The sequence below is a fragment of the Lytechinus pictus genome, unplaced genomic scaffold, assembly GCF_037042905.1.
Source record: "Lytechinus pictus isolate F3 Inbred unplaced genomic scaffold, Lp3.0 scaffold_98, whole genome shotgun sequence".
Classification (NCBI taxonomy): domain Eukaryota; kingdom Metazoa; phylum Echinodermata; class Echinoidea; order Temnopleuroida; family Toxopneustidae; genus Lytechinus; species Lytechinus pictus.
The window spans coordinates 1-17,703 of NW_026974218.1; the positions used below are offsets into that span (position 1 = coordinate 1).

General features: G+C 42.3%; 30 non-coding genes across 30 annotated transcripts; all 30 read right to left on the reverse strand.

The window, feature by feature from the left end:
* Positions 1 to 395: 395 nt before the first annotated feature.
* On the reverse strand, positions 396 to 514 carry LOC135158571 (5S ribosomal RNA). Its single transcript, XR_010297337.1, has one exon. It is a non-coding gene; the product is annotated as a 5S ribosomal RNA (ribosomal RNA).
* A 471-nt stretch (positions 515 to 985) lies between these two features.
* On the reverse strand, positions 986 to 1,104 carry LOC135158682 (5S ribosomal RNA). Its single transcript, XR_010297448.1, has one exon. It is a non-coding gene; the product is annotated as a 5S ribosomal RNA (ribosomal RNA).
* A 469-nt stretch (positions 1,105 to 1,573) lies between these two features.
* On the reverse strand, positions 1,574 to 1,692 carry LOC135158710 (5S ribosomal RNA). Its single transcript, XR_010297476.1, has one exon. It is a non-coding gene; the product is annotated as a 5S ribosomal RNA (ribosomal RNA).
* A 469-nt stretch (positions 1,693 to 2,161) lies between these two features.
* LOC135158697 (5S ribosomal RNA) lies at positions 2,162 to 2,280 on the reverse strand. The gene has a single exon (XR_010297463.1). It is a non-coding gene; the product is annotated as a 5S ribosomal RNA (ribosomal RNA).
* A 472-nt stretch (positions 2,281 to 2,752) lies between these two features.
* Positions 2,753 to 2,872, reverse strand: LOC135158698 (5S ribosomal RNA). Its single transcript, XR_010297464.1, has one exon. It is a non-coding gene; the product is annotated as a 5S ribosomal RNA (ribosomal RNA).
* A 470-nt stretch (positions 2,873 to 3,342) lies between these two features.
* On the reverse strand, positions 3,343 to 3,461 carry LOC135158721 (5S ribosomal RNA). The gene has a single exon (XR_010297487.1). It is a non-coding gene; the product is annotated as a 5S ribosomal RNA (ribosomal RNA).
* A 469-nt stretch (positions 3,462 to 3,930) lies between these two features.
* LOC135158732 (5S ribosomal RNA) lies at positions 3,931 to 4,049 on the reverse strand. Its single transcript, XR_010297498.1, has one exon. It is a non-coding gene; the product is annotated as a 5S ribosomal RNA (ribosomal RNA).
* A 471-nt stretch (positions 4,050 to 4,520) lies between these two features.
* Positions 4,521 to 4,639, reverse strand: LOC135158577 (5S ribosomal RNA). Its single transcript, XR_010297343.1, has one exon. It is a non-coding gene; the product is annotated as a 5S ribosomal RNA (ribosomal RNA).
* A 470-nt stretch (positions 4,640 to 5,109) lies between these two features.
* Positions 5,110 to 5,228, reverse strand: LOC135158588 (5S ribosomal RNA). The gene has a single exon (XR_010297354.1). It is a non-coding gene; the product is annotated as a 5S ribosomal RNA (ribosomal RNA).
* A 469-nt stretch (positions 5,229 to 5,697) lies between these two features.
* LOC135158599 (5S ribosomal RNA) lies at positions 5,698 to 5,816 on the reverse strand. Its single transcript, XR_010297365.1, has one exon. It is a non-coding gene; the product is annotated as a 5S ribosomal RNA (ribosomal RNA).
* A 470-nt stretch (positions 5,817 to 6,286) lies between these two features.
* LOC135158610 (5S ribosomal RNA) lies at positions 6,287 to 6,405 on the reverse strand. The gene has a single exon (XR_010297376.1). It is a non-coding gene; the product is annotated as a 5S ribosomal RNA (ribosomal RNA).
* A 470-nt stretch (positions 6,406 to 6,875) lies between these two features.
* LOC135158621 (5S ribosomal RNA) lies at positions 6,876 to 6,994 on the reverse strand. The gene has a single exon (XR_010297387.1). It is a non-coding gene; the product is annotated as a 5S ribosomal RNA (ribosomal RNA).
* A 470-nt stretch (positions 6,995 to 7,464) lies between these two features.
* On the reverse strand, positions 7,465 to 7,583 carry LOC135158632 (5S ribosomal RNA). The gene has a single exon (XR_010297398.1). It is a non-coding gene; the product is annotated as a 5S ribosomal RNA (ribosomal RNA).
* Positions 7,584 to 8,053: 470 nt separating this feature from the next.
* Positions 8,054 to 8,172, reverse strand: LOC135158643 (5S ribosomal RNA). Its single transcript, XR_010297409.1, has one exon. It is a non-coding gene; the product is annotated as a 5S ribosomal RNA (ribosomal RNA).
* Positions 8,173 to 8,642: 470 nt separating this feature from the next.
* On the reverse strand, positions 8,643 to 8,761 carry LOC135158654 (5S ribosomal RNA). The gene has a single exon (XR_010297420.1). It is a non-coding gene; the product is annotated as a 5S ribosomal RNA (ribosomal RNA).
* Positions 8,762 to 9,231: 470 nt separating this feature from the next.
* LOC135158665 (5S ribosomal RNA) lies at positions 9,232 to 9,350 on the reverse strand. Its single transcript, XR_010297431.1, has one exon. It is a non-coding gene; the product is annotated as a 5S ribosomal RNA (ribosomal RNA).
* Positions 9,351 to 9,820: 470 nt separating this feature from the next.
* On the reverse strand, positions 9,821 to 9,939 carry LOC135158676 (5S ribosomal RNA). Its single transcript, XR_010297442.1, has one exon. It is a non-coding gene; the product is annotated as a 5S ribosomal RNA (ribosomal RNA).
* A 470-nt stretch (positions 9,940 to 10,409) lies between these two features.
* On the reverse strand, positions 10,410 to 10,528 carry LOC135158688 (5S ribosomal RNA). Its single transcript, XR_010297454.1, has one exon. It is a non-coding gene; the product is annotated as a 5S ribosomal RNA (ribosomal RNA).
* A 470-nt stretch (positions 10,529 to 10,998) lies between these two features.
* LOC135158699 (5S ribosomal RNA) lies at positions 10,999 to 11,117 on the reverse strand. Its single transcript, XR_010297465.1, has one exon. It is a non-coding gene; the product is annotated as a 5S ribosomal RNA (ribosomal RNA).
* Positions 11,118 to 11,587: 470 nt separating this feature from the next.
* LOC135158702 (5S ribosomal RNA) lies at positions 11,588 to 11,706 on the reverse strand. Its single transcript, XR_010297468.1, has one exon. It is a non-coding gene; the product is annotated as a 5S ribosomal RNA (ribosomal RNA).
* A 470-nt stretch (positions 11,707 to 12,176) lies between these two features.
* On the reverse strand, positions 12,177 to 12,295 carry LOC135158703 (5S ribosomal RNA). The gene has a single exon (XR_010297469.1). It is a non-coding gene; the product is annotated as a 5S ribosomal RNA (ribosomal RNA).
* Positions 12,296 to 12,765: 470 nt separating this feature from the next.
* Positions 12,766 to 12,884, reverse strand: LOC135158704 (5S ribosomal RNA). The gene has a single exon (XR_010297470.1). It is a non-coding gene; the product is annotated as a 5S ribosomal RNA (ribosomal RNA).
* Positions 12,885 to 13,354: 470 nt separating this feature from the next.
* LOC135158705 (5S ribosomal RNA) lies at positions 13,355 to 13,473 on the reverse strand. The gene has a single exon (XR_010297471.1). It is a non-coding gene; the product is annotated as a 5S ribosomal RNA (ribosomal RNA).
* Positions 13,474 to 13,943: 470 nt separating this feature from the next.
* On the reverse strand, positions 13,944 to 14,062 carry LOC135158706 (5S ribosomal RNA). The gene has a single exon (XR_010297472.1). It is a non-coding gene; the product is annotated as a 5S ribosomal RNA (ribosomal RNA).
* Positions 14,063 to 14,532: 470 nt separating this feature from the next.
* On the reverse strand, positions 14,533 to 14,651 carry LOC135158707 (5S ribosomal RNA). Its single transcript, XR_010297473.1, has one exon. It is a non-coding gene; the product is annotated as a 5S ribosomal RNA (ribosomal RNA).
* A 470-nt stretch (positions 14,652 to 15,121) lies between these two features.
* Positions 15,122 to 15,240, reverse strand: LOC135158708 (5S ribosomal RNA). Its single transcript, XR_010297474.1, has one exon. It is a non-coding gene; the product is annotated as a 5S ribosomal RNA (ribosomal RNA).
* A 470-nt stretch (positions 15,241 to 15,710) lies between these two features.
* Positions 15,711 to 15,829, reverse strand: LOC135158709 (5S ribosomal RNA). Its single transcript, XR_010297475.1, has one exon. It is a non-coding gene; the product is annotated as a 5S ribosomal RNA (ribosomal RNA).
* Positions 15,830 to 16,299: 470 nt separating this feature from the next.
* Positions 16,300 to 16,418, reverse strand: LOC135158711 (5S ribosomal RNA). The gene has a single exon (XR_010297477.1). It is a non-coding gene; the product is annotated as a 5S ribosomal RNA (ribosomal RNA).
* A 470-nt stretch (positions 16,419 to 16,888) lies between these two features.
* LOC135158712 (5S ribosomal RNA) lies at positions 16,889 to 17,007 on the reverse strand. Its single transcript, XR_010297478.1, has one exon. It is a non-coding gene; the product is annotated as a 5S ribosomal RNA (ribosomal RNA).
* A 470-nt stretch (positions 17,008 to 17,477) lies between these two features.
* Positions 17,478 to 17,596, reverse strand: LOC135158713 (5S ribosomal RNA). Its single transcript, XR_010297479.1, has one exon. It is a non-coding gene; the product is annotated as a 5S ribosomal RNA (ribosomal RNA).
* Positions 17,597 to 17,703: the final 107 nt, after the last annotated feature.

Here is a 17,703-nt window from a genome sequence, read left to right on the forward strand (position 1 = left end):
ATATTGGTTGATTGATGTCTTCAGTCATTCCACCGATCTTTCATTGGGTTTGTTTCAGTTTCCATCGGATGCCTACCTACGATAATTTGGAGATATTGTCGTGTTTTTTTTCTTGGATGCGCACCTGTGTGTGACGCAACATTCACATGATGGTGTAGGCCTTGAACTGCGCGCCTCGTCTCTTGGAGACCCTGTGCTTGCAAACAAACGACTTTCATCATTGCCTTGAATGTCGGACATCAAGCGAAAAGTTTATTCCTGCTCTATTAAAAAGGGTGACGAAGGAGACGAAAAAGACAACAAAAAAGGAGACAAAAGTGATACTATAAAGGAAAACAAATACCAACGACTTAAAATGAAAAAATGAATAAAGGGGCATTTCATGAAGCAAAAAATGCCTACAACACCCGGTATTCCCAGGCGGTCTCCCATCCAAGTACTAACCGAGCCCTATGCTGCTTGACTTCGGTGATCGGACGAGAACCGGTATATTCAGCATGGTATGGTCGTAGGCTCTTGCTCCATCAAAGTCAAGCTATTTGAAGGGATACTATGACGTCATCATCTATTTAATCCCTGTCAGTAATAATATTGGTTGATTGATGTCTTCAGTCATTCCACCGATCTTTCATTGGGTTTGTTTCAGTTTCCATCGGATGCCTACCTACGATAATTTGGAGATATTGTCGTGTTTTTTTTCTTGGATGCGCACCTGTGTGTGACGCAACAATTCACATGATGGTGTAGGGCCTTGAACTGCGCGCCTCGTCTCTTGGAGACCCTGTGCTTGCAAACAAACGACTTTCATCATTGCCTTGAATGTCGGACATCAAGCGAAAAGTTTATTCCTGCTCTATTAAAAAGGGTGACGAAGGAGACGAAAAAGACAACAAAAAAGGAGACAAAAGTGATACTATAAAGGAAAACAAATACCAACGACTTAAAATGAAAAAATGAATAAAGGGGCATTTCATGAAGCAAAAAATGCCTACAACACCCGGTATTCCCAGGCGGTCTCCCATCCAAGTACTAACCGAGCCCTATGCTGCTTGACTTCGGTGATCGGACGAGAACCGGTATATTCAGCATGGTATGGTCGTAGGCTCTTGCTCCATCAAAGTCAAGCTATTTGAAGGGATACTATGACGTCATCATCTATTTAATCCCTGTCAGTAATAATATTGGTTGATTGATGTCTTCAGTCATTCCACCGATCTTTCATTGGGTTTGTTTCAGTTTCCATCGGATGCCTACCTACGATAATTTGGAGATATTGTCGTGTTTTTTTTCTTGGATGCGCACCTGTGTGTGACGCAACAATTCACATGATGGTGTAGGCCTTGAACTGCGCGCCTCGTCTCTTGGAGACCCTGTGCTTGCAAACAAACGACTTTCATCATTGCCTTGAATGTCGGACATCAAGCGAAAAGTTTATTCCTGCTCTATTAAAAAGGGTGACGAAGGAGACGAAAAGACAACAAAAAAGGAGACAAAAGTGATACTATAAAGGAAAACAAATACCAACGACTTAAAATGAAAAAATGAATAAAGGGGCATTTCATGAAGCAAAAAATGCCTACAACACCCGGTATTCCCAGGCGGTCTCCCATCCAAGTACTAACCGAGCCCTATGCTGCTTGACTTCGGTGATCGGACGAGAACCGGTATATTCAGCATGGTATGGTCGTAGGCTCTTGCTCCATCAAAGTCAAGCTATTTGAAGGGATACTATGACGTCATCATCTATTTAATCCCTGTCAGTAATAATATTGGTTGATTGATGTCTTCAGTCATTCCACCGATCTTTCATTGGGTTTGTTTCAGTTTCCATCGGATGCCTACCTACGATAATTTGGAGATATTGTCGTGTTTTTTTTCTTGGATGCGCACCTGTGTGTGACGCAACAATTCACATGATGGTGTAGGCCTTGAACTGCGCGCCTCGTCTCTTGGAGACCCTGTGCTTGCAAACAAACGACTTTCATCATTGCCTTGAATGTCGGACATCAAGCGAAAAGTTTATTCCTGCTCTATTAAAAAGGGTGACGAAGGAGACGAAAAAGACAACAAAAAAGGAGACAAAAGTGATACTATAAAGGAAAACAAATACCAACGACTTAAAATGAAAAAATGAATAAAGGGGCATTTCATGAAGCAAAAATGCCTACAACACCCGGTATTCCCAGGCGGTCTCCCATCCAAGTACTAACCGAGCCCTATGCTGCTTGACTTCGGTGATCGGACGAGACCCGGTATATTCAGCATGGTATGGTCGTAGGCTCTTGCTCCATCAAAGTCAAGCTATTTGAAGGGATACTATGACGTCATCATCTATTTAATCCCCTGTCAGTAATAATATTGGTTGATTGATGTCTTCAGTCATTCCACCGATCTTTCATTGGGTTTGTTTCAGTTTCCATCGGATGCCTACCTACGATAATTTGGAGATATTGTCGTGTTTTTTTTCTTGGATGCGCACCTGTGTGTGACGCAACAATTCACATGATGGTGTAGGCCTTGAACTGCGCGCCTCGTCTCTTGGAGACCCTGTGCTTGCAAACAAACGACTTTCATCATTGCCTTGAATGTCGGACATCAAGCGAAAAAGTTTATTCCTGCTCTATTAAAAAGGGTGACGAAGGAGACGAAAAAGACAACAAAAAAGGAGACAAAAGTGATACTATAAAGGAAAACAAATACCAACGACTTAAAATGAAAAAATGAATAAAGGGGCATTTCATGAAGCAAAAAATGCCTACAACACCCGGTATTCCCAGGCGGTCTCCCATCCAAGTACTAACCGAGCCCTATGCTGCTTGACTTCCGGTGATCGGACGAGAACCGGTATATTCAGCATGGTATGGTCGTAGGCTCTTGCTCCATCAAAGTCAAGCTATTTGAAGGGATACTATGACGTCATCATCTATTTAATCCCTGTCAGTAATAATATTGGTTGATTGATGTCTTCAGTCATTCCACCGATCTTTCATTGGGTTTGTTTCAGTTTCCATCGGATGCCTACCTACGATAATTTGGAGATATTGTCGTGTTTTTTTTCTTGGATGCGCACCTGTGTGTGACGCAACAATTCACATGATGGTGTAGGCCTTGAACTGCGCGCCTCGTCTCTTGGAGACCCTGTGCTTGCAAACAAACGACTTTCATCATTGCCTTGAATGTCGGACATCAAGCGAAAAGTTTATTCCTGCTCTATTAAAAAGGGTGACGAAGGAGACGAAAAAGACAACAAAAAAGGAGACAAAAGTGATACTATAAAGGAAAACAAATACCAACGACTTAAAATGAAAAAATGAATAAAGGGGCATTTCATGAAGCAAAAAATGCCTACAACACCCGGTATTCCCAGGCGGTCTCCCATCCAAGTACTAACCGAGCCCTATGCTGCTTGACTTCGGTGATCGGACGAGAACCGGTATATTCAGCATGGTATGGTCGTAGGCTCTTGCTCCATCAAAGTCAAGCTATTTGAAGGGATACTATGACGTCATCATCTATTTAATCCCTGTCAGTAATAATATTGGTTGATTGATGTCTTCAGTCATTCCACCGATCTTTCATTGGGTTTGTTTCAGTTTCCATCGGATGCCTACCTACGATAATTTGGAGATATTGTCGTGTTTTTTTTCTTGGATGCGCACCTGTGTGTGACGCAACAATTCACATGATGGTGTAGGCCTTGAACTGCGCGCCTCGTCTCTTGGAGACCCTGTGCTTGCAAACAAACGACTTTCATCATTGCCTTGAATGTCGGACATCAAGCGAAAAGTTTATTCCTGCTCTATTAAAAAGGGTGACGAAGGAGACGAAAAAGACAACAAAAAGGAGACAAAAGTGATACTATAAAGGAAAACAAATACCAACGACTTAAAATGAAAAAATGAATAAAGGGGCATTTCATGAAGCAAAAAATGCCTACAACACCCGGTATTCCCAGGCGGTCTCCCATCCAAGTACTAACCGAGCCCTATGCTGCTTGACTTCGGTGATCGGACGAGAACCGGTATATTCAGCATGGTATGGTCGTAGGCTCTTGCTCCATCAAAGTCAAGCTATTTGAAGGGATACTATGACGTCATCATCTATTTAATCCCTGTCAGTAATAATATTGGTTGATTGATGTCTTCAGTCATTCCACCGATCTTTCATTGGGTTTGTTTCAGTTTCCATCGGATGCCTACCTACGATAATTTGGAGATATTGTCGTGTTTTTTTTTCTTGGATGCGCACCTGTGTGTGACGCAACAATTCACATGATGGTGTAGGCCTTGAACTGCGCGCCTCGTCTCTTGGAGACCCTGTGCTTGCAAACAAACGACTTTCATCATTGCCTTGAATGTCGGACATCAAGCGAAAAGTTTATTCCTGCTCTATTAAAAAGGGTGACGAAGGAGACGAAAAAGACAACAAAAAAGGAGACAAAAGTGATACTATAAAGGAAAACAAATACCAACGACTTAAAATGAAAAAATGAATAAAGGGGCATTTCATGAAGCAAAAAATGCCTACAACACCCGGTATTCCCAGGCGGTCTCCCATCCAAGTACTAACCGAGCCCTATGCTGCTTGACTTCGGTGATCGGACGAGAACCGGTATATTCAGCATGGTATGGTCGTAGGCTCTTGCTCCATCAAAGTCAAGCTATTTGAAGGGATACTATGACGTCATCATCTATTTAATCCCTGTCAGTAATAATATTGGTTGATTGATGTCTTCAGTCATTCCACCGATCTTTCATTGGGTTTGTTTCAGTTTCCATCGGATGCCTACCTACGATAATTTGGAGATATTGTCGTGTTTTTTTTCTTGGATGCGCACCTGTGTGTGACGCAACAATTCACATGATGGTGTAGGCCTTGAACTGCGCGCCTCGTCTCTTGGAGACCCTGTGCTTGCAAACAAACGACTTTCATCATTGCCTTGAATGTCGGACATCAAGCGAAAAGTTTATTCCTGCTCTATTAAAAAGGGTGACGAAGGAGACGAAAAAGACAACAAAAAAGGAGACAAAAGTGATACTATAAAGGAAAACAAATACCAACGACTTAAAATGAAAAAATGAATAAAGGGGCATTTCATGAAGCAAAAAATGCCTACAACACCCGGTATTCCCAGGCGGTCTCCCATCCAAGTACTAACCGAGCCCTATGCTGCTTGACTTCGGTGATCGGACGAGAACCGGTATATTCAGCATGGTATGGTCGTAGGCTCTTGCTCCATCAAAGTCAAGCTATTTGAAGGGATACTATGACGTCATCATCTATTTAATCCCTGTCAGTAATAATATTGGTTGATTGATGTCTTCAGTCATTCCACCGATCTTTCATTGGGTTTGTTTCAGTTTCCATCGGATGCCTACCTACGATAATTTGGAGATATTGTCGTGTTTTTTTTCTTGGATGCGCACCTGTGTGTGACGCAACAATTCACATGATGGTGTAGGCCTTGAACTGCGCGCCTCGTCTCTTGGAGACCCTGTGCTTGCAAACAAACGACTTTCATCATTGCCTTGAATGTCGGACATCAAGCGAAAGTTTATTCCTGCTCTATTAAAAAGGGTGACGAAGGAGACGAAAAAGACAACAAAAAAGGAGACAAAAGTGATACTATAAAGGAAAACAAATACCAACGACTTAAAATGAAAAAATGAATAAAGGGGCATTTCATGAAGCAAAAAATGCCTACAACACCCGGTATTCCCAGGCGGTCTCCCATCCAAGTACTAACCGAGCCCTATGCTGCTTGACTTCGGTGATCGGACGAGAACCGGTATATTCAGCATGGTATGGTCGTAGGCTCTTGCTCCATCAAAGTCAAGCTATTTGAAGGGATACTATGACGTCATCATCTATTTAATCCCTGTCAGTAATAATATTGGTTGATTGATGTCTTCAGTCATTCCACCGATCTTTCATTGGGTTTGTTTCAGTTTCCATCGGATGCCTACCTACGATAATTTGGAGATATTGTCGTGTTTTTTTTCTTGGATGCGCACCTGTGTGTGACGCAACAATTCACATGATGGTGTAGGCCTTGAACTGCGCGCCTCGTCTCTTGGAGACCCTGTGCTTGCAAACAAACGACTTTCATCATTGCCTTGAATGTCGGACATCAAGCGAAAAGTTTATTCCTGCTCTATTAAAAAGGGTGACGAAGGAGACGAAAAAGACAACAAAAAAGGAGACAAAAGTGATACTATAAAGGAAAACAAATACCAACGACTTAAAATGAAAAAATGAATAAAGGGGCATTTCATGAAGCAAAAAATGCCTACAACACCCGGTATTCCCAGGCGGTCTCCCATCCAAGTACTAACCGAGCCCTATGCTGCTTGACTTCGGTGATCGGACGAGAACCGGTATATTCAGCATGGTATGGTCGTAGGCTCTTGCTCCATCAAAGTCAAGCTATTTGAAGGGATACTATGACGTCATCATCTATTTAATCCCTGTCAGTAATAATATTGGTTGATTGATGTCTTCAGTCATTCCACCGATCTTTCATTGGGTTTGTTTCAGTTTCCATCGGATGCCTACCTACGATAATTTGGAGATATTGTCGTGTTTTTTTTCTTGGATGCGCACCTGTGTGTGACGCAACAATTCACATGATGGTGTAGGCCTTGAACTGCGCGCCTCGTCTCTTGGAGACCCTGTGCTTGCAAACAAACGACTTTCATCATTGCCTTGAATGTCGGACATCAAGCGAAAAGTTTATTCCTGCTCTATTAAAAAGGGTGACGAAGGAGACGAAAAAGACAACAAAAAAGGAGACAAAAGTGATACTATAAAGGAAAACAAATACCAACGACTTAAAATGAAAAAATGAATAAAGGGGCATTTCATGAAGCAAAAAATGCCTACAACACCCGGTATTCCCAGGCGGTCTCCCATCCAAGTACTAACCGAGCCCTATGCTGCTTGACTTCGGTGATCGGACGAGAACCGGTATATTCAGCATGGTATGGTCGTAGGCTCTTGCTCCATCAAAGTCAAGCTATTTGAAGGGATACTATGACGTCATCATCTATTTAATCCCTGTCAGTAATAATATTGGTTGATTGATGTCTTCAGTCATTCCACCGATCTTTCATTGGGTTTGTTTCAGTTTCCATCGGATGCCTACCTACGATAATTTGGAGATATTGTCGTGTTTTTTTTCTTGGATGCGCACCTGTGTGTGACGCAACAATTCACATGATGGTGTAGGCCTTGAACTGCGCGCCTCGTCTCTTGGAGACCCTGTGCTTGCAAACAAACGACTTTCATCATTGCCTTGAATGTCGGACATCAAGCGAAAAGTTTATTCCTGCTCTATTAAAAAGGGTGACGAAGGAGACGAAAAAGACAACAAAAAAGGAGACAAAAGTGATACTATAAAGGAAAACAAATACCAACGACTTAAAATGAAAAAATGAATAAAGGGGCATTTCATGAAGCAAAAAATGCCTACAACACCCGGTATTCCCAGGCGGTCTCCCATCCAAGTACTAACCGAGCCCTATGCTGCTTGACTTCGGTGATCGGACGAGAACCGGTATATTCAGCATGGTATGGTCGTAGGCTCTTGCTCCATCAAAGTCAAGCTATTTGAAGGGATACTATGACGTCATCATCTATTTAATCCCTGTCAGTAATAATATTGGTTGATTGATGTCTTCAGTCATTCCACCGATCTTTCATTGGGTTTGTTTCAGTTTCCATCGGATGCCTACCTACGATAATTTGGAGATATTGTCGTGTTTTTTTTCTTGGATGCGCACCTGTGTGTGACGCAACAATTCACATGATGGTGTAGGCCTTGAACTGCGCGCCTCGTCTCTTGGAGACCCTGTGCTTGCAAACAAACGACTTTCATCATTGCCTTGAATGTCGGACATCAAGCGAAAAGTTTATTCCTGCTCTATTAAAAAGGGTGACGAAGGAGACGAAAAAGACAACAAAAAAGGAGACAAAAGTGATACTATAAAGGAAAACAAATACCAACGACTTAAAATGAAAAAATGAATAAAGGGGCATTTCATGAAGCAAAAAATGCCTACAACACCCGGTATTCCCAGGCGGTCTCCCATCCAAGTACTAACCGAGCCCTATGCTGCTTGACTTCGGTGATCGGACGAGAACCGGTATATTCAGCATGGTATGGTCGTAGGCTCTTGCTCCATCAAAGTCAAGCTATTTGAAGGGATACTATGACGTCATCATCTATTTAATCCCTGTCAGTAATAATATTGGTTGATTGATGTCTTCAGTCATTCCACCGATCTTTCATTGGGTTTGTTTCAGTTTCCATCGGATGCCTACCTACGATAATTTGGAGATATTGTCGTGTTTTTTTTCTTGGATGCGCACCTGTGTGTGACGCAACAATTCACATGATGGTGTAGGCCTTGAACTGCGCGCCTCGTCTCTTGGAGACCCTGTGCTTGCAAACAAACGACTTTCATCATTGCCTTGAATGTCGGACATCAAGCGAAAAGTTTATTCCTGCTCTATTAAAAAGGGTGACGAAGGAGACGAAAAAGACAACAAAAAAGGAGACAAAAGTGATACTATAAAGGAAAACAAATACCAACGACTTAAAATGAAAAAATGAATAAAGGGGCATTTCATGAAGCAAAAAATGCCTACAACACCCGGTATTCCCAGGCGGTCTCCCATCCAAGTACTAACCGAGCCCTATGCTGCTTGACTTCGGTGATCGGACGAGAACCGGTATATTCAGCATGGTATGGTCGTAGGCTCTTGCTCCATCAAAGTCAAGCTATTTGAAGGGATACTATGACGTCATCATCTATTTAATCCCTGTCAGTAATAATATTGGTTGATTGATGTCTTCAGTCATTCCACCGATCTTTCATTGGGTTTGTTTCAGTTTCCATCGGATGCCTACCTACGATAATTTGGAGATATTGTCGTGTTTTTTTTCTTGGATGCGCACCTGTGTGTGACGCAACAATTCACATGATGGTGTAGGCCTTGAACTGCGCGCCTCGTCTCTTGGAGACCCTGTGCTTGCAAACAAACGACTTTCATCATTGCCTTGAATGTCGGACATCAAGCGAAAAGTTTATTCCTGCTCTATTAAAAAGGGTGACGAAGGAGACGAAAAAGACAACAAAAAAGGAGACAAAAGTGATACTATAAAGGAAAACAAATACCAACGACTTAAAATGAAAAAATGAATAAAGGGGCATTTCATGAAGCAAAAAATGCCTACAACACCCGGTATTCCCAGGCGGTCTCCCATCCAAGTACTAACCGAGCCCTATGCTGCTTGACTTCGGTGATCGGACGAGAACCGGTATATTCAGCATGGTATGGTCGTAGGCTCTTGCTCCATCAAAGTCAAGCTATTTGAAGGGATACTATGACGTCATCATCTATTTAATCCCTGTCAGTAATAATATTGGTTGATTGATGTCTTCAGTCATTCCACCGATCTTTCATTGGGTTTGTTTCAGTTTCCATCGGATGCCTACCTACGATAATTTGGAGATATTGTCGTGTTTTTTTTCTTGGATGCGCACCTGTGTGTGACGCAACAATTCACATGATGGTGTAGGCCTTGAACTGCGCGCCTCGTCTCTTGGAGACCCTGTGCTTGCAAACAAACGACTTTCATCATTGCCTTGAATGTCGGACATCAAGCGAAAAGTTTATTCCTGCTCTATTAAAAAGGGTGACGAAGGAGACGAAAAAGACAACAAAAAAGGAGACAAAAGTGATACTATAAAGGAAAACAAATACCAACGACTTAAAATGAAAAAATGAATAAAGGGGCATTTCATGAAGCAAAAAATGCCTACAACACCCGGTATTCCCAGGCGGTCTCCCATCCAAGTACTAACCGAGCCCTATGCTGCTTGACTTCGGTGATCGGACGAGAACCGGTATATTCAGCATGGTATGGTCGTAGGCTCTTGCTCCATCAAAGTCAAGCTATTTGAAGGGATACTATGACGTCATCATCTATTTAATCCCTGTCAGTAATAATATTGGTTGATTGATGTCTTCAGTCATTCCACCGATCTTTCATTGGGTTTGTTTCAGTTTCCATCGGATGCCTACCTACGATAATTTGGAGATATTGTCGTGTTTTTTTTCTTGGATGCGCACCTGTGTGTGACGCAACAATTCACATGATGGTGTAGGCCTTGAACTGCGCGCCTCGTCTCTTGGAGACCCTGTGCTTGCAAACAAACGACTTTCATCATTGCCTTGAATGTCGGACATCAAGCGAAAAGTTTATTCCTGCTCTATTAAAAAGGGTGACGAAGGAGACGAAAAAGACAACAAAAAAGGAGACAAAAGTGATACTATAAAGGAAAACAAATACCAACGACTTAAAATGAAAAAATGAATAAAGGGGCATTTCATGAAGCAAAAAATGCCTACAACACCCGGTATTCCCAGGCGGTCTCCCATCCAAGTACTAACCGAGCCCTATGCTGCTTGACTTCGGTGATCGGACGAGAACCGGTATATTCAGCATGGTATGGTCGTAGGCTCTTGCTCCATCAAAGTCAAGCTATTTGAAGGGATACTATGACGTCATCATCTATTTAATCCCTGTCAGTAATAATATTGGTTGATTGATGTCTTCAGTCATTCCACCGATCTTTCATTGGGTTTGTTTCAGTTTCCATCGGATGCCTACCTACGATAATTTGGAGATATTGTCGTGTTTTTTTTCTTGGATGCGCACCTGTGTGTGACGCAACAATTCACATGATGGTGTAGGCCTTGAACTGCGCGCCTCGTCTCTTGGAGACCCTGTGCTTGCAAACAAACGACTTTCATCATTGCCTTGAATGTCGGACATCAAGCGAAAAGTTTATTCCTGCTCTATTAAAAAGGGTGACGAAGGAGACGAAAAAGACAACAAAAAAGGAGACAAAAGTGATACTATAAAGGAAAACAAATACCAACGACTTAAAATGAAAAAATGAATAAAGGGGCATTTCATGAAGCAAAAAATGCCTACAACACCCGGTATTCCCAGGCGGTCTCCCATCCAAGTACTAACCGAGCCCTATGCTGCTTGACTTCGGTGATCGGACGAGAACCGGTATATTCAGCATGGTATGGTCGTAGGCTCTTGCTCCATCAAAGTCAAGCTATTTGAAGGGATACTATGACGTCATCATCTATTTAATCCCTGTCAGTAATAATATTGGTTGATTGATGTCTTCAGTCATTCCACCGATCTTTCATTGGGTTTGTTTCAGTTTCCATCGGATGCCTACCTACGATAATTTGGAGATATTGTCGTGTTTTTTTTCTTGGATGCGCACCTGTGTGTGACGCAACAATTCACATGATGGTGTAGGCCTTGAACTGCGCGCCTCGTCTCTTGGAGACCCTGTGCTTGCAAACAAACGACTTTCATCATTGCCTTGAATGTCGGACATCAAGCGAAAAGTTTATTCCTGCTCTATTAAAAAGGGTGACGAAGGAGACGAAAAAGACAACAAAAAAGGAGACAAAAGTGATACTATAAAGGAAAACAAATACCAACGACTTAAAATGAAAAAATGAATAAAGGGGCATTTCATGAAGCAAAAAATGCCTACAACACCCGGTATTCCCAGGCGGTCTCCCATCCAAGTACTAACCGAGCCCTATGCTGCTTGACTTCGGTGATCGGACGAGAACCGGTATATTCAGCATGGTATGGTCGTAGGCTCTTGCTCCATCAAAGTCAAGCTATTTGAAGGGATACTATGACGTCATCATCTATTTAATCCCTGTCAGTAATAATATTGGTTGATTGATGTCTTCAGTCATTCCACCGATCTTTCATTGGGTTTGTTTCAGTTTCCATCGGATGCCTACCTACGATAATTTGGAGATATTGTCGTGTTTTTTTTCTTGGATGCGCACCTGTGTGTGACGCAACAATTCACATGATGGTGTAGGCCTTGAACTGCGCGCCTCGTCTCTTGGAGACCCTGTGCTTGCAAACAAACGACTTTCATCATTGCCTTGAATGTCGGACATCAAGCGAAAAGTTTATTCCTGCTCTATTAAAAAGGGTGACGAAGGAGACGAAAAAGACAACAAAAAAGGAGACAAAAGTGATACTATAAAGGAAAACAAATACCAACGACTTAAAATGAAAAAATGAATAAAGGGGCATTTCATGAAGCAAAAAATGCCTACAACACCCGGTATTCCCAGGCGGTCTCCCATCCAAGTACTAACCGAGCCCTATGCTGCTTGACTTCGGTGATCGGACGAGAACCGGTATATTCAGCATGGTATGGTCGTAGGCTCTTGCTCCATCAAAGTCAAGCTATTTGAAGGGATACTATGACGTCATCATCTATTTAATCCCTGTCAGTAATAATATTGGTTGATTGATGTCTTCAGTCATTCCACCGATCTTTCATTGGGTTTGTTTCAGTTTCCATCGGATGCCTACCTACGATAATTTGGAGATATTGTCGTGTTTTTTTTCTTGGATGCGCACCTGTGTGTGACGCAACAATTCACATGATGGTGTAGGCCTTGAACTGCGCGCCTCGTCTCTTGGAGACCCTGTGCTTGCAAACAAACGACTTTCATCATTGCCTTGAATGTCGGACATCAAGCGAAAAGTTTATTCCTGCTCTATTAAAAAGGGTGACGAAGGAGACGAAAAAGACAACAAAAAAGGAGACAAAAGTGATACTATAAAGGAAAACAAATACCAACGACTTAAAATGAAAAAATGAATAAAGGGGCATTTCATGAAGCAAAAAATGCCTACAACACCCGGTATTCCCAGGCGGTCTCCCATCCAAGTACTAACCGAGCCCTATGCTGCTTGACTTCGGTGATCGGACGAGAACCGGTATATTCAGCATGGTATGGTCGTAGGCTCTTGCTCCATCAAAGTCAAGCTATTTGAAGGGATACTATGACGTCATCATCTATTTAATCCCTGTCAGTAATAATATTGGTTGATTGATGTCTTCAGTCATTCCACCGATCTTTCATTGGGTTTGTTTCAGTTTCCATCGGATGCCTACCTACGATAATTTGGAGATATTGTCGTGTTTTTTTTCTTGGATGCGCACCTGTGTGTGACGCAACAATTCACATGATGGTGTAGGCCTTGAACTGCGCGCCTCGTCTCTTGGAGACCCTGTGCTTGCAAACAAACGACTTTCATCATTGCCTTGAATGTCGGACATCAAGCGAAAAGTTTATTCCTGCTCTATTAAAAAGGGTGACGAAGGAGACGAAAAAGACAACAAAAAAGGAGACAAAAGTGATACTATAAAGGAAAACAAATACCAACGACTTAAAATGAAAAAATGAATAAAGGGGCATTTCATGAAGCAAAAAATGCCTACAACACCCGGTATTCCCAGGCGGTCTCCCATCCAAGTACTAACCGAGCCCTATGCTGCTTGACTTCGGTGATCGGACGAGAACCGGTATATTCAGCATGGTATGGTCGTAGGCTCTTGCTCCATCAAAGTCAAGCTATTTGAAGGGATACTATGACGTCATCATCTATTTAATCCCTGTCAGTAATAATATTGGTTGATTGATGTCTTCAGTCATTCCACCGATCTTTCATTGGGTTTGTTTCAGTTTCCATCGGATGCCTACCTACGATAATTTGGAGATATTGTCGTGTTTTTTTTCTTGGATGCGCACCTGTGTGTGACGCAACAATTCACATGATGGTGTAGGCCTTGAACTGCGCGCCTCGTCTCTTGGAGACCCTGTGCTTGCAAACAAACGACTTTCATCATTGCCTTGAATGTCGGACATCAAGCGAAAAGTTTATTCCTGCTCTATTAAAAAGGGTGACGAAGGAGACGAAAAAGACAACAAAAAAGGAGACAAAAGTGATACTATAAAGGAAAACAAATACCAACGACTTAAAATGAAAAAATGAATAAAGGGGCATTTCATGAAGCAAAAAATGCCTACAACACCCGGTATTCCCAGGCGGTCTCCCATCCAAGTACTAACCGAGCCCTATGCTGCTTGACTTCGGTGATCGGACGAGAACCGGTATATTCAGCATGGTATGGTCGTAGGCTCTTGCTCCATCAAAGTCAAGCTATTTGAAGGGATACTATGACGTCATCATCTATTTAATCCCTGTCAGTAATAATATTGGTTGATTGATGTCTTCAGTCATTCCACCGATCTTTCATTGGGTTTGTTTCAGTTTCCATCGGATGCCTACCTACGATAATTTGGAGATATTGTCGTGTTTTTTTTCTTGGATGCGCACCTGTGTGTGACGCAACAATTCACATGATGGTGTAGGCCTTGAACTGCGCGCCTCGTCTCTTGGAGACCCTGTGCTTGCAAACAAACGACTTTCATCATTGCCTTGAATGTCGGACATCAAGCGAAAAGTTTATTCCTGCTCTATTAAAAAGGGTGACGAAGGAGACGAAAAAGACAACAAAAAAGGAGACAAAAGTGATACTATAAAGGAAAACAAATACCAACGACTTAAAATGAAAAAATGAATAAAGGGGCATTTCATGAAGCAAAAAATGCCTACAACACCCGGTATTCCCAGGCGGTCTCCCATCCAAGTACTAACCGAGCCCTATGCTGCTTGACTTCGGTGATCGGACGAGAACCGGTATATTCAGCATGGTATGGTCGTAGGCTCTTGCTCCATCAAAGTCAAGCTATTTGAAGGGATACTATGACGTCATCATCTATTTAATCCCTGTCAGTAATAATATTGGTTGATTGATGTCTTCAGTCATTCCACCGATCTTTCATTGGGTTTGTTTCAGTTTCCATCGGATGCCTACCTACGATAATTTGGAGATATTGTCGTGTTTTTTTTCTTGGATGCGCACCTGTGTGTGACGCAACAATTCACATGATGGTGTAGGCCTTGAACTGCGCGCCTCGTCTCTTGGAGACCCTGTGCTTGCAAACAAACGACTTTCATCATTGCCTTGAATGTCGGACATCAAGCGAAAAGTTTATTCCTGCTCTATTAAAAAGGGTGACGAAGGAGACGAAAAAGACAACAAAAAAGGAGACAAAAGTGATACTATAAAGGAAAACAAATACCAACGACTTAAAATGAAAAAATGAATAAAGGGGCATTTCATGAAGCAAAAAATGCCTACAACACCCGGTATTCCCAGGCGGTCTCCCATCCAAGTACTAACCGAGCCCTATGCTGCTTGACTTCGGTGATCGGACGAGAACCGGTATATTCAGCATGGTATGGTCGTAGGCTCTTGCTCCATCAAAGTCAAGCTATTTGAAGGGATACTATGACGTCATCATCTATTTAATCCCTGTCAGTAATAATATTGGTTGATTGATGTCTTCAGTCATTCCACCGATCTTTCATTGGGTTTGTTTCAGTTTCCATCGGATGCCTACCTACGATAATTTGGAGATATTGTCGTGTTTTTTTTCTTGGATGCGCACCTGTGTGTGACGCAACAATTCACATGATGGTGTAGGCCTTGAACTGCGCGCCTCGTCTCTTGGAGACCCTGTGCTTGCAAACAAACGACTTTCATCATTGCCTTGAATGTCGGACATCAAGCGAAAAGTTTATTCCTGCTCTATTAAAAAGGGTGACGAAGGAGACGAAAAAGACAACAAAAAAGGAGACAAAAGTGATACTATAAAGGAAAACAAATACCAACGACTTAAAATGAAAAAATGAATAAAGGGGCATTTCATGAAGCAAAAAATGCCTACAACACCCGGTATTCCCAGGCGGTCTCCCATCCAAGTACTAACCGAGCCCTATGCTGCTTGACTTCGGTGATCGGACGAGAACCGGTATATTCAGCATGGTATGGTCGTAGGCTCTTGCTCCATCAAAGTCAAGCTATTTGAAGGGATACTATGACGTCATCATCTATTTAATCCCTGTCAGTAATAATATTGGTTGATTGATGTCTTCAGTCATTCCACCGATCTTTCATTGGGTTTGTTTCAGTTTCCATCGGATGCCTACCTACGATAATTTGGAGATATTGTCGTGTTTTTTTTCTTGGATGCGCACCTGTGTGTGACGCAACAATTCACATGATGGTGTAGGCCTTGAACTGCGCGCCTCGTCTCTTGGAGACCCTGTGCTTGCAAACAAACGACTTTCATCATTGCCTTGAATGTCGGACATCAAGCGAAAAGTTTATTCCTGCTCTATTAAAAAGGGTGACGAAGGAGACGAAAAAGACAACAAAAAAGGAGACAAAAGTGATACTATAAAGGAAAACAAATACCAACGACTTAAAATGAAAAAATGAATAAAGGGGCATTTCATGAAGCAAAAAATGCCTACAACACCCGGTATTCCCAGGCGGTCTCCCATCCAAGTACTAACCGAGCCCTATGCTGCTTGACTTCGGTGATCGGACGAGAACCGGTATATTCAGCATGGTATGGTCGTAGGCTCTTGCTCCATCAAAGTCAAGCTATTTGAAGGGATACTATGACGTCATCATCTATTTAATCCCTGTCAGTAATAATATTGGTTGATTGATGTCTTCAGTCATTCCACCGATCTTTCATTGGGTTTGTTTCAGTTTCCATCGGATGCCTACCTACGATAATTTGGAGATATTGTCGTGTTTTTTTTCTTGGATGCGCACCTGTGTGTGACGCAACAATTCACATGATGGTGTAGGCCTTGAACTGCGCGCCTCGTCTCTTGGAGACCCTGTGCTTGCAAACAAACGACTTTCATCATTGCCTTGAATGTCGGACATCAAGCGAAAAGTTTATTCCTGCTCTATTAAAAAGGGTGACGAAGGAGACGAAAAAGACAACAAAAAAGGAGACAAAAGTGATACTATAAAGGAAAACAAATACCAACGACTTAAAATGAAAAAATGAATAAAGGGGCATTTCATGAAGCAAAAAATGCCTACAACACCCGGTATTCCCAGGCGGTCTCCCATCCAAGTACTAACCGAGCCCTATGCTGCTTGACTTCGGTGATCGGACGAGAACCGGTATATTCAGCATGGTATGGTCGTAGGCTCTTGCTCCATCAAAGTCAAGCTATTTGAAGGGATACTATGACGTCATCATCTATTTAATCCCTGTCAGTAATAATATTGGTTGATTGATGTCTTCAGTCATTCCACCGATCTTTCATTGGGTTTGTTTCAGTTTCCATCGGATGCCTACCTACGATAATTTGGAGATATTGTCGTGTTTTTTTTCTTGGATGCGCACCTGTGTGTGACGCAACAATTCACATGATGGTGTAGGCCTTGAACTGCGCGCCTCGTCTCTTGGAGACCCTGTGCTTGCAAACAAACGACTTTCATCATTGCCTTGAATGTCGGACATCAAGCGAAAAGTTTATTCCTGCTCTATTAAAAAGGGTGACGAAGGAGACGAAAAAGACAACAAAAAAGGAGACAAAAGTGATACTATAAAGGAAAACAAATACCAACGACTTAAAATGAAAAAATGAATAAAGGGGCATTTCATGAAGCAAAAAATGCCTACAACACCCGGTATTCCCAGGCGGTCTCCCATCCAAGTACTAACCGAGCCCTATGCTGCTTGACTTCGGTGATCGGACGAGAACCGGTATATTCAGCATGGTATGGTCGTAGGCTCTTGCTCCATCAAAGTCAAGCTATTTGAAGGGATACTATGACGTCATCATCTATTTAATCCCTGTCAGTAATAATATTGGTTGATTGATGTCTTCAGTCATTCCAC